The sequence below is a fragment of the Ovis aries genome, chromosome 23, assembly GCF_016772045.2.
Source record: "Ovis aries strain OAR_USU_Benz2616 breed Rambouillet chromosome 23, ARS-UI_Ramb_v3.0, whole genome shotgun sequence".
Taxonomy (NCBI): Eukaryota; Metazoa; Chordata; class Mammalia; order Artiodactyla; family Bovidae; genus Ovis; species Ovis aries.
Window position 1 is genome coordinate 56681476 of NC_056076.1, and position 12829 is coordinate 56694304.

A 12829-nucleotide genomic window follows, 5' to 3' on the forward strand; every position below is an offset into this window, starting at 1 on the left:
TAGACTGTTCATTGTACCAAATTATATCTCGGCAGATTTGATGACATGGGTTGGCTGCCCTGCGGTGGGGGGCTGGACTGAGATCATTAAATCCATTTCACTTAATATTCCATTTGGCGTTGAATTTGAATCCCTGAGGTAAAGGGTGAAATTGGTTTTCAGGAAAAAGCGAGAGAAACAAAATAGGTCCTCATTGCTCACAGAGGGTTAGACGTGTCTAGTGACTGTAGCTCTTTTCTGATTTTCAGATAAGAATTTGAGTCAATCATCATGTAACAATACAATTTTCTTTAAGAAACAGGCGGGCTTTTAAGGAGTTGACTTTACCATCACTGGCCCTATTCAAATGCCCGGCGTCCATCCCAGGAAGCGTTTGAATTTCTGCTGAGGTCTTGAATGTTTCCTTATAGGGAAAACAGGGGCAGTAACAGTCCTTTGTGATTGGTGATCACATAAACTGATCAAACGTGGAAAGGGCATGACATTAATAGGAAGGTAAAGCCGAGCAGTGCTGGGTGAACTTTCACCTTTCACCCCTTTTGGCTGACTGACAGAGCTGAGTGTTGAAGAAAATCAATACTTTGGAGCCAGGAGGGGAATATTTCCAGCCTCTAACTAGAGAATGTATTTTGACAAGGCCAAGATAATCCAAGCTGCACAGGAGAAAGAGAAAAGAAGACTCATTTTTAAAGCTTGACACTTCAAGGTGTTTTTGTACAATGGTTTAGAGATCGTCAATACATACAAATACCAAAGGTCGAAAAGAAAAGCTAGAAGAATTTCAAAAATTAGATGTTCAGAGCTTTCTGCCGTTTACAAACTAAAAAAAAGAAAAAAAAAAAAGACCACAGAGAGGTTTGTGCTTGGAACCATTTACATGAACAGAGCTCACAACTGTGTGCTTTAAGTCCACCTTCAACCAAATCTTAAATTTACAGAGGCAGCACTGTGAAATATGGAATGCCTAAAAAGTGACTTAGATTTCTGGGTTTTGCACATGTTTTCTTAGATGAGGATTGTTCTTTGAGTGGTTACATTGTCCTTTGAGATGTGTTAACACATCATTAACATCTCAGAATCTCATTTTTTTAATTCCTACTGCGGACCTCTGTGGTGGTCCAGTGGCTAAGAATTCTCCATGCAGTGCATGGGACCGGGACGTGATTTTGATCCCTGGTAAGATCCTGCAAGCCAAAAAAAATTTTTAATGCTTCTAATTCCAGATTCCTGTTGCTCCTGCCCTGCAGACATGTAAATCTTAGTCCCTCCTTCACATCTGAGTCCCGCCTTCACGTTTGGTTCAATTATTTACATGAGAAAAGGGCCCCTTTGGAACTTCAGTTGTTTCCAGTTTTTCAAATCCCTTTTAAGCAAATTGTTTTTACAAGTATTCTAGTTAGTGCTCTTCTAAGCAAGAGGCTTGTGCATCTCTAGGAAGAAGGTGAGCAATTCACTCCCTTACTAGCAAGATTAGATCCATTTGTTCTGTGGACAGGTACGTCCATCAAATGGATATAGATTTGTTTCTTTCCTATAGATAAGAAAGAAGTCGAATCGTGCCCTACCTTCCAGCCAAGTGCAGAAAGACAAAGGAATCCTGAATACGTGAAGTAGCTAAAGTAACAGTCTGGTTCCTCAAGGACAAGCAACACTAGGCAGTTGTAAACATATGCTGATTGTATAAATGATTAAAGTAACAGTGAAAATATACCCTTAACTTGTATACCTTATTTCCCACTTAAAAAAAAAAAATCTTTCAGGTGGCACTAATGGTAAAGAACCTGCCTACCAAAGCAAGAAACATTAGAGATACGGGTTATACCCCTGGGTCTGGGGAGGATCCCCTGGAGGAGGGCATGGCAACCCACTCCAGTATTCTTGCCTGGGAAATCCTATGGAGAGAGGATCCTGGTGGGCTACAATCCATGGGGTCACAAAGAGTTAGCCATGACTGAAGCGACTTAGCGCACACACACACTATTCTGAATAGATCTGGCTGGAAATTTTTGTTCTCTTTGTTTCAAAAGGAGAACACAGCCAGCCAAGACTCCTCAGTATTCTGAGATTTCCCAGAGAAGGCCAGGAATCCAGCTCGTGCCTGACCTGCATGTGTGTTCTCCGTCACTAAGTCTCACCCAACTCTCTGCAACCCCATGGACTGTAGCCCCCCAGGCTCCTCTCTCTGTGGGACTTCCCAGACAAGCATGCTGGAGCAGGTTGCCATTTCTTCCTCCAAGGCATCTTCCCAACCCAGGGATCAAACTCACGTCTCCTGTGTCTCCTGAATTGGCATGCAGATTCCTTACCACTGAGCCAGCTGGAATTTGCAGTAAGTATCGTGTAAATATGTATTGCATTTGTTAAATCCATAAGAGTATGCCTGTAAACTGCTTATAAGAATAGCACATAAGCACCCAAGAAACGTGAGCTAATACTTTTAGTAGGCATTAGAAGTCCTTGTGAAGCATGAATAAGTAAGATCGTAAATTATGTGCATTCTTTGGAAAATGCTGTTGGGTTTTCGTGTTCTATTTTATCTCTACGTGGACTCCAGTAATATGTCTGAACATCTTTCCCGAAGAGGAGTGTCTGTGGTTCCAGCTTTGTTTACCAGGCTCCTTACCATGTTGCTATGTTGCCATCTTGCTCCTCACCAAGACTTGTAGACACTTGAGGAAATACCAAAAATCTATACCAGTGAGTGGATGGGACTGGTTGATTATGGCTGTTGAAGTTATGACTGATTCCTGAAAAAAGAAGTAGTTTGCCACATTAAATTTAGGGTTTATCTTAGCATCAAGGATGACTTCAAGTTACTTATATGAGCAGCTTTGAAATATGCATCATCAAGATTGAACAGGATTCTGGATAAAGTATTATTGAGTAGATTTCACAAAATCTCTGAAACAAAGGAAACTGAATGTGTCATTTCTGTTGCCAGTATCTTCTTTTTTTGACTAGTGTCAGAATGACTTAGTACTTCATTTACCTAGATGTGAAAGAGAGTATCTAAAACTTGAGCTACGCAGTAACACTTTTAAGTTTCAGTCAAAATTTATGAAAATTTTAAAGAAACTGCAGTGAAACATCGTTCAGTCTGAACATTTACTGAATCTTAGTATATGCCAAGAATATGTTCTATTTTTCCTCTCATAGGTAGGCTCACAATCTATCAAATAAGTATGAACACGATGGAATAAATGTGGAAAACCGAGATGGGAAAAGAGCTATGCAAATACAGAGGTGATTGATTCTGGTAGGAGAGTGTCAAGTTAGGCTTCTAAGAGAGGAAACATTTAGGCTCGGCCTTGGAAAGTAAGTGGACTTCCCTGGTGGCTCAGATAGTAAAGACTCTGCCTACAATGCAGGAAATGCTTGTTTGATCCCTGGGTCAGGAAGATCCCCTGGAAAAAGGAATGGCTACCAATCCAGTATTCTTGCCTGGAGAACCCCATGGACAGAGGAGCCTGGTGGGCTCCATGGGGTTGAAAAGAGTTGGATACGACTGAGTGACTAACACTTTCACTTTGAAGAATAAATGGAAATTAATTAAGAAGATGGGAGATGTTGTAAGGTAGGAATTTATGAGTGTTCAAATTATTATGTGATTTGGGTGTGTATAAACTACTTCATACGATAACCTGTGGGGGATCAGTGGCTGGTACTGACAATCCAGGCAGCTGTCCAACTGTAGTTAATAATACAGCTACAGAAAACAAGACTCCTGGCCTCAAGAACATCTGACATCTGAGGGACTGCCATGGTGGTCCAGTGGCTAAGACTCCACGCTCCCAATGCAGGGGCCCGGGGTTCAATCCCTGGTCAGGGAACTAGACCCTACAAACCACAACTAAGAGTTCGCATGCGGCAGTGAAGACCAGGCACGGTCAAATAAATAATCACTTACAAAATGAAAAAACACCTGACGTCCGAAAGTCAAACCCCCTTCTCCCAGAAGGTTAGAGCAAAAGCCTTGATAAAAGATGTCTCTTTTCCTAGTTTTCCAGATTTCATTTTCTTTTTTAAGTTATTCTTGTTTTTTTTTTTTGTAAATTAATCTATTTTAATTGGAGGCTAATTACTTTACAATATTGTAGTGGTTTTTGCCATACATTCACGTGAATCAGCCGTGTTATGCATTCTCCTTATCCTGTCTTCTGATGGGTAGCAAGCACAGTGTGTGGCTGCCTGCCCTGAACACCGCCCGGATTCTTACCTCCCTCCACTCTCACCGCAGGACTGAAGCATTTATCTCCCCAGCTGCTGGAGCGTTGGTGTCCAACAACTCTGCGGAGTCCTTGGCTGCAGCTGCTTCACAGTCAGAGAGCTGTCTGACTCAAGGTCCTGTTCATTCTCCTGGGGATTAACCACATCCAGGGATGGCTCAGGGAGGAGGTGTGAAGGCCCAGCCCCTGGCTATTTCAGGACAGCGCTGAAGGGCCATCCCAGCTCCAGGACTTGGCGGGGCAGTGGCTGAAGCTTTCACCGAGCTGCGTCACAGTTCAGCTTTCCCTCCACTCTGTCCTGCTTCCTTCACTCCTCTGTGGCACTGACCTCGAGAACACGGTTCCATAGGCTTCCTACATGCAGGTCTCTCCCAGTCTGCATCCCAGAGAACCCAGCTTTATGACAGTTGGTACCAGGGGTGGTCCAAGGAAACAGATCCTAAAACACAACTTGGGAGCTGGGTCACTGGCAGTGAGGATGGCATCCCTGGTGGCAGGTGAGCGCAGGTAGCCTCTGGGACGCTGGGGCCATGTGATTGTGAAACTTACTCCGATGGTGAGTCAGGACGGATAGCATTCTAATGGAAGGGGATGCGCTGGAGGGTGTAACATGGCGAGTGTTGGAGAAATAAAGGCAAAGAGATAGTATGAGAACAAGGGATGGCTGTCTGCTGGCCACACGGGAAAAAAGACAATGGAAAGCTGAGGGTGTCATCAGTTAAAGTCTAAATGTGACGGCCAGAGCCACTGCTGGGCCGTATCTCAGGGGAGCTTCATTTCCTACAGCTGATCATAAGCTGACGGTGAGACCTAGGGCTTGTTTTTGTGAAGCAGAGCTCCAGAGGAGGCGGAAGTCCTAGCCTCCCAAGGTCTGCAACCCCGAGGTCAGAGCCCTGAGTGAGATGGACAGCGCTCCCTAGGTTGATGCCCCTGAATGATCTTGAAACCCCGGGTTCCCGGGAACCCTCCAGGCCTGCCCGAGTGGCCTGCTCCTTCACTTGAGGCTGTGGGGAGGCCTCTCGTTAGAACGATACATGTCCTTCACATCCTCTCCCGGACAGCAGACCAGTTGTTGTTAGTTGCTACGTTGTTTTCCGACTTGTGCCCCCGGGGACTGTAGCCCACCAGTCCTCTGTCCGTGGGATTTCCCAGGCAAGAAAACCGGAGTAGGGTGCCATTCCCTCCTCCAGGGAACCTTCCTGACCCAGGGACTGCGCCTGCGTCTCCTGCTCTGCAGGCAGATTCCTTACATGGAACCACCGGGAAGCCCACCAGGCGTTCGCAAGGGTCCAGTCACAATAGCATTTCGCTGCTGAGGTACAGGCCCTGCTAAGAGGAAAAGAATGAGATTTCAAAGCAGCACCATCCAGCATGACCCTGCAGGAACTGGGAGAGTAAGGGGCTGGATTCTGAGGGTGCTGGACAAGGGGAGCCAGAATAAGAAATGAGACCAAAGAGAGTTAAATGATAAGGTACAAACCTGCTGCTCAGTTTGGAGAAAACAGTGGCTGTCAAGAAGAAACAGCCTAAGACTTCCCTGGAGGTCCAATGCTGGAGGTGTGGGTTCAGCCCCTGGTCTGGGGGCTAAGATCCCACATGCCTTGAGGTCAAAAGACCAAAAGATTTTTTTTTAAGCAACATTGTAACAAATTCGATAAAGACTGTTAAAATGGTCCATATAAAAAAGTCTTAGAAAAAAGGAGGATGGCAGATGGTGGAGGAAAGAACCAAAAAGCTGAGCGATGGGACTTCTGGGGGAGAGAGGCTGGGAAGAAGCCCCGCAGATGACTGGTCCGCAAGAAGGGCCAGGGAGCATCCTGCTTGCCAAGCAACACAGATGAGAAGGCTCCCCCATCACCTTCAGGCTGAAGGCAGAAGAGGCTGCTACAGACCTGGGCCCCTGATCGCAATGGGACGGTAAGCTCCTGAAGGAGGAGAGACCCAAGGGGGCAGGCGTCCTGGGCAGCAGGACTGGAGTGGGAGACGAAGGGACCCACACTGCGGAGATCTTTGGGGATGGTTAATGAGACGTGCCTTCCTCAGGGCAGAACGCTAGTGTTCACTCTCTCCACCCCGGATCAACCGAGAATGGATGCCAGGAGGCTCAGGCAGCCACCACCCCCGAAAGCAAAATTTTCTGCCTGGTCTGTAGACCTGAAGGGTGTCATGATCAGGAGCTCAGATCCTCACGGATGAGGCTCTGGGTTGGCAGGTAGTAAGCACCCAAGATCACCCAAGCACCCAAGATTCTTGCCGGGGAGGAGGGGGACTCAGAGGGGATGGTAGAGGAGACAGCGGCTGTGAGTGGTGGTCTCGGGGCCAGCTGCTGCATCAAGGGCTGTCGTTTGTCCCACTCCTGTTTCTCAGTTCCTCCCAGAATCCCAGACGATTCAAAGCAGGTGAGGCAAAGAGTAACTGTAGGGGGTGCCGGGGAACCAGGTACCGAATCGTTGACAGCTGGTATCTCTTGGTGACAGTTCTAGCTACCTAAAGTTCAACTAACAGGAACTGCCTGGACTAAAGAGAGCCGCTTTCCCCAAGCCCCCCACCCACCTTCCCAAGACAGCTGCATCAGGCAACCGGTCATGGGAGGGCAGAGACCCCACTCTAATGGCTTCTGTTTGGGACAGCTTCAAGGGGCGACAAAACAGCCTCAGACCTGAAGGCTTTGGCTGAAACCTCTGTTGCAACTGAATCTCAGCCCAGTATTTCCCTCTGCCCATTTTTGCTTGCCTCACTTAGGTGTTGATCCGGAGAACACGTCTTGATACACTGCCTTCCAGCAAATCTTAGTCTCACGGTCTCCTTCCCAGAAAACAGAACTGCCCAGGTTCAAGTCGGGCTCGGCCACTCATTAGCTAAACAACCCTGCTTGGCCCTCTGTTTCCTTGTCTGCAAAATAGGAATAATAATCATCCCTACCTCACGGTCTTGTTGTAAGGCTTAGAAAAAGTTGATACCAATTCTCCAATTAAAAAATAAATTTTTTTTTTTAAAAAGTTACTATATGGAGAGCACTTAGTGTCGGGCACATAGTATATTTAATAAATGCTAACTCTGCTAACTATTATTATCTTTACACTATAATTATGAGATTTCAGGTTTTCTACTTCATTTCCTGTTACCATGTTACAGAAAAGTATGCATTTCAATTAATTTTTTCCCCGTGTTTTATTCCTTTCTTCAACCCAGATCAAAGTACTGACTTTTAAAAAGCAAGGGCGGGGGTACCGTGAAAGGGGACTCACATTTCCGAGTACTCCTTTTGTGCCAGATACTGTATTAGCTGCATTCATTATTCTGTTTAATTCTTAATCCAAAAAGCCATGAATTATTATCTCCCTTTCACAGATGAAAAAATTGCAGGTCACATAAGATAAATGAGCAAGATCACATAGCTAATAAAAGCCATATCCAGTATTTGAGTCCCAGCCTCTGTCGCCAAGACTCCGCCTTCTCTGCTCTTCCCAGGTCCCTCCTGTGACAGGAGCGGGGAGGCAGCCGTCGGGGGCCCTGGAAGCCACCCTCCTTAAGAAGCAGAGGGAAGGCGGTGGTGGAGCAGAAATGAATGTTGGTTCATTTAGGCCATGAGAGCCCGTTATTTTCCTTCCTTTGGGTTTATGGCCATTGTGCCGAATTATAAAAGGACAAGAATTAGCTTCCTTCTCAGTGTTGAGTAATATGACTATTTTACCAGGAAATGGTGGAGTTAAAATGCATGAGTTGTCAACGTGCTACATTCCACGGAGGGATTTTTGTCGTAACTCAGGAACCAGTTTTGTTCTCTTATGAAATGGATGTCTCGGGGAAAGTGGAACTTGATTTGCAGAAACGGGTCCGCATTTTCACTGATGACTCAGCAGCTTCGGTGCCGCGGGCCAGTCTGTCTCCTCACCTTCCCAGGGTATCACCTCTCCGATCTCTTCTCCTGGTTGCTTTTGCTGGCCTCTCATCTTCCTTAGGATATATAAAAGGCACTTCTGATACCTAGAATTTTAAAAATGGAATCAAGAATCAAATGTTCAGGGCGCAGCTCACAGGAGACTTGATCTCCCATCTAGGAGCACAGAACTGACTTACTGCAAAGAGGAGACTGTCGGGACAGAGGCCGCTCCAGGCTCTACTGTCACATGCTGGGGTTTTCATACTCTAGGCTTTCTTGTCCCTGATGATCTCATTCCAGGAAATACTGGAATCTATCAGAATTTTCTGGAGTAAACTGGGACACAGCACCATACTTACATCTATTAGCCTCAGATTTGTCCCTAGAGCATGTGCCGGGCCCTGATTCGTTATACACGAATCTTATGTCTCTTTCCTAACGAGTCCCAGGCTCCTCTGGGGATGGGGGGTCCTGGCGCATTTTGCCTGCCCCTTTATTGCCAAAACATCTCCTGGTCCCTCCCCACCCTTTCACATTGAGCTTTCTTCTTGTTTCCAAACCTTTTAGAGGAGGAGGGGGGATGAGATATCCAGAAAGCAATTTACCATTCAGTTTGGCTCTAAATTTCTTAGCAGCTGGGGTAGAGGTAAGTTAGAGGGTTCTAATTATCTCATAAAGGAAGACCCATACTGACCAACTTCTTATTCTTCCTACATTCTAAGTGCAATATATTGCCTACATCCGTAAGTAAAAGAATTTGAAGGGATAAGTAACATTTACTGGGACGATGTTAGGTGTTTGACACATATATATATGATATCATATGAGTCTCTCAAAAATCCTGTGAGTTAGTCTTTGTTTTTCTGTAGGTTAGAAAGCTGATACACTGACAGGTTAAGTAACTGACCTAATTAGAAGTGGGGCTAAGATTCAAATCCAAAGTGCTCTTTCCTCTCCATCAGTGGACAGTGTCTTCCAGGCCACTTTTGTAGTAGCTTTAGAGACATGCTCCATTCTGATGTTGACCTCAGTAAAACACCAAGGACCTCAAAATTCAATCTTCATTTATTTATCCCACAATGACTCATTGAATACCTATTATTTTCCTCACTTGTAGAGAAGGCACATTAATACAGCCCAGGCATTCCCGTTGCTCATGCATCTCAAAAGCTGTCTGGCTAATGCAGTGTATTTCGTGAAGTCCATCATGAACATTGCTCACACACAGCCCCTTCCTTCTAACTTACTTAAGTTAGATGCACTAACTTAGCGAAATTTTCTGTGCTTGTGTTCAGCTAGGGTCCCCCACAGTGGACACAGGCACTGGGTCTGGGTGGCCTCCCCTGGGCAATCAGGACTCTGCTTTCTCACATGTTTGATGCCGTGCTTCCAAGGATCACCCCTGCCTGAACCCCACCAGTCCCTGACCTCTTTCTGCTTTCTTTTCTTTTCCTCTTCCAGCCCTTGTCTTTAGAGTCTCCTTCACTGGATACAGTGATACAGCACAGAGAAAGAAGGAGGGAGAAAGGAAACCGGTATCTGCCTCCCAAAACATGCCCCCTGACTGTGGAGTAAGGAGCCTGGCTGGCCATTCAGGCAAATGTTCCTTTGAATATACACATTCTGGTAGATTCGACTGAACATTCAAGTCATTCATTCATTTGGGGAATATTCGTTGAACATCCCCCATGTGCCAGGCAGTGGACTAAGAGTTAAAGAGTGAGTGGTGAATGAAACATTCATCACACCTGCCCTCACAGGGGCTTATGTTCTGGTGGGGTGAGGTGGGGCCTGGGGATGGAGCAACAACCTCGAGTTGTAACACAGTCTGTGAAGAGGAAGGAGAGAGGAAGGCCGGACAACCCCGGCTGGGGCTGCGAAGTTGACGGCAGGTCTCTGGAGAGAGAGGAGTCGGATGCCTGAGGAGCAGGCAGGAGAAGGAAGGCCTTCCAGGGGAGGGAGTAGCATGCGCGGGACGTTCTCGAGACAGAGAGGAACGGGGATGCAGGTGCTGAGCCTGGCGTGCTGCCGGAGGAGGAGGGAGTGCAGATCACGTCGGCCCTGGTCAAGGGCGTCTTGAGGTGTGATGCGACGGAGCTGGGAAACACTCGGCCGCCACGTGGAGAGTGGGATGAAGGTAGGTTAGGGGGAGGAGCACAATGAAAACAGGGAATACTGTTTTACTTTGTGTAACAGCATCACCACATTTATGGCATGAACAGCACGATCTTTTTTTTTTTAAATGTTTATTCATTTATCTGACTGTACCGCATCTTAGTTGTGGCAGGCAGGTTCTTTAGTTGCAGCCTGTGGGATCTAGTTCCCCGACCAGGGTTCGAACCTGAACCCTCTTCACTGGGAGCAGAGTCTTAGCCAACAGGACCACCAGGGAAACCCCTAATACACCTTCACGATCTCACCGTTCCTCTGGGTCAGGAATCCCCAGGCACCGCTTCGCTGGGAGTCTCTGCCTTTCACAGGCTGTGACCAAGATGTTAGCTGGGCTGCGCTCTCACCTGAGCCTCAGACAGGAAAGGATTCACTTCCGAGCGAGCCTCTGACAGGAAAGGATTCACTTCCGAGCGAGCCTCTGACAGGAAAGGATTCACTTCCGAGCGAGCCTCTGACAGGAAAGGATTCACTTCCGAGTGAGCCTCACACAGGAAAGGATTCACTTCCGAGTTCATGTAGTTGATGGCAGGATCCAGCTCCTTCTGGTTGTAGACTAAGGGTCTCACCTTCTTGCTAGTTTGCTGGAGCCCGCTCTCAGCTCTCACAGGCTTCTCACGGGCCATTGCCATGTGGGGTTTCCCAACACAACCACGTCCCACAGAGGGTGGCTGTATAGCTGGGTCTTGAAGGATGAATAGGAGTTGCCTAGAGTAGAACTTTTCCGGCAAATGGAATCTGTCATCAGTCCTGGGGACTGAACCTTGATAGATTTAAGCCAACAACACTAATTCAGTTCCTGATAGTGCTTAGGAAAGGCCCTTAATGCCATTCTGGGCCAGTGAGATGTGAGTGGACAGTTTGGGAGGGGAGTCCTTTGGGAAAAGGTTTTCTTCCCTGATCAGAAGACATTCAAGTAGAAATTTCTGTCTGTGGACATAGCTGGGTGACTATGTGACATCAAAGAACCGTACAAGCCATCTTGGGCCCACCTTGGTACTGACCTAAGGCCCAAGGCAACCCACTGGAAACTGCAGAGCAGCGAGATGGAGGACACTGGAGCCTTTGGCAACACCCCTGGGTTTCTAGAGCAGCCAGCCCTCCAGTTGCCCACCTGCAACTTCCTGCTAGATGATGAAAGCAGTTTCCCATGGGTTAAGTCACTTGCACCCAAAGCTTGAAAACAGCTGGTATGTTGTCCAGTGAGCTGGCATGAAGTTGTGCCAGGCTCAGGAGGGTCACAAAGAGTCGAACATGACTGAGTGACTGAACAACAGGAGGTGAGGCCAGCAGGCAGACCTTCATGGCCAAGGCCACAGGAGGACTTGGCTTTCTTCTGTGAGATCCAGGGAGAACTCAGTGATTTCAGTCCTGCTTCTTTGCTGATCCTGGGTGAAGAATAGATAAGAAAATGAAGAGCATTGTTGCAGAAAGACCAGGTAGGAGACAGCTGCGACTCTAACCAAGAGTCTGAGAACCGCAACTATAGAAGGCGCTCTATTGTTTAGTCGGTCAGTCGTGTCTGACTCTTTCCCGCCAGGGCCCTCTGTTCATGGGATTCTCCGGGCAAGAATACTGGAGTGGGTAGCCATTTCCTTCTCCAGGGGATCTTCCTGACCCAGGGATCAAGCCCATGGCTCCTGCACTGCAGGCAGATTCTTTACCGCTGAGCCACCAGGGAAGCCCAGCTACAGGAAATAGTTTATGTATTGCTTCAATCTTTACAGAACTCCTCCTATTCCTTCTAATTCATATAATTTGCATAGTCTGTTGAGCATATATTGTTGTTTGTTGTTGTTTAGTCGCTAAGATATGTCCGACTCTTTGCGACCCCATGGGCTGTAACCCACCAGGCTCCTCTGCCCACGGCATTTCCCAGCCAAGAATACCGGAGTGGGTTGCCATTTCCTTCTCCAGGGGACCTTCCCAACTCAGGGATCGAACCCGTGTCTCCTGCATCTCCTGTACTGCAGGTGGGTTCTTTACTGCTGAGCCACGGAAGCAGCGAACACCGTAAGAAAGAGCTAAGGGACTTACAAAGCCAAATTTAGGGGATTTAATGAGCTTAAATGTCACTTTTCCCCAATGGGAGGGACAGGTAGCTAACTGTGTCTGCCGGCCCAGACAACTCACCATTCCTGGAAAATACCACCCACGTAGAGGCCTCAATGCCTTTATTCCTAAGTCCTCTCTCCCGTGGGAGTAAATTGCCACTCACATAATCCGACATAATAACATCGCTGATTTGGGGAAATCAGATTCAATTTACACCATTTGGACTTACAGTACCTCGATCAGGAGCATCACCCCCAGGAGTGAGATCCACCTGTACAAACTGCTTCCCTGTGACCCCCCCCCCCCAAATCCCACCATAACCCACTGCCACCCTCTGAGGGGAGTGGTGCTCAGAATTGCTTCCAACGGATTGATTAAAACCTTGGCCAGAGAATATAAAGCTGCAGTTTCACATTGGATCTATTTTCTTGAAGAAAAGGCAAAGCTTCATTGCCGGCTCAGAAATGCACTTAAAACAATGCTTGTTGTGTTTCCC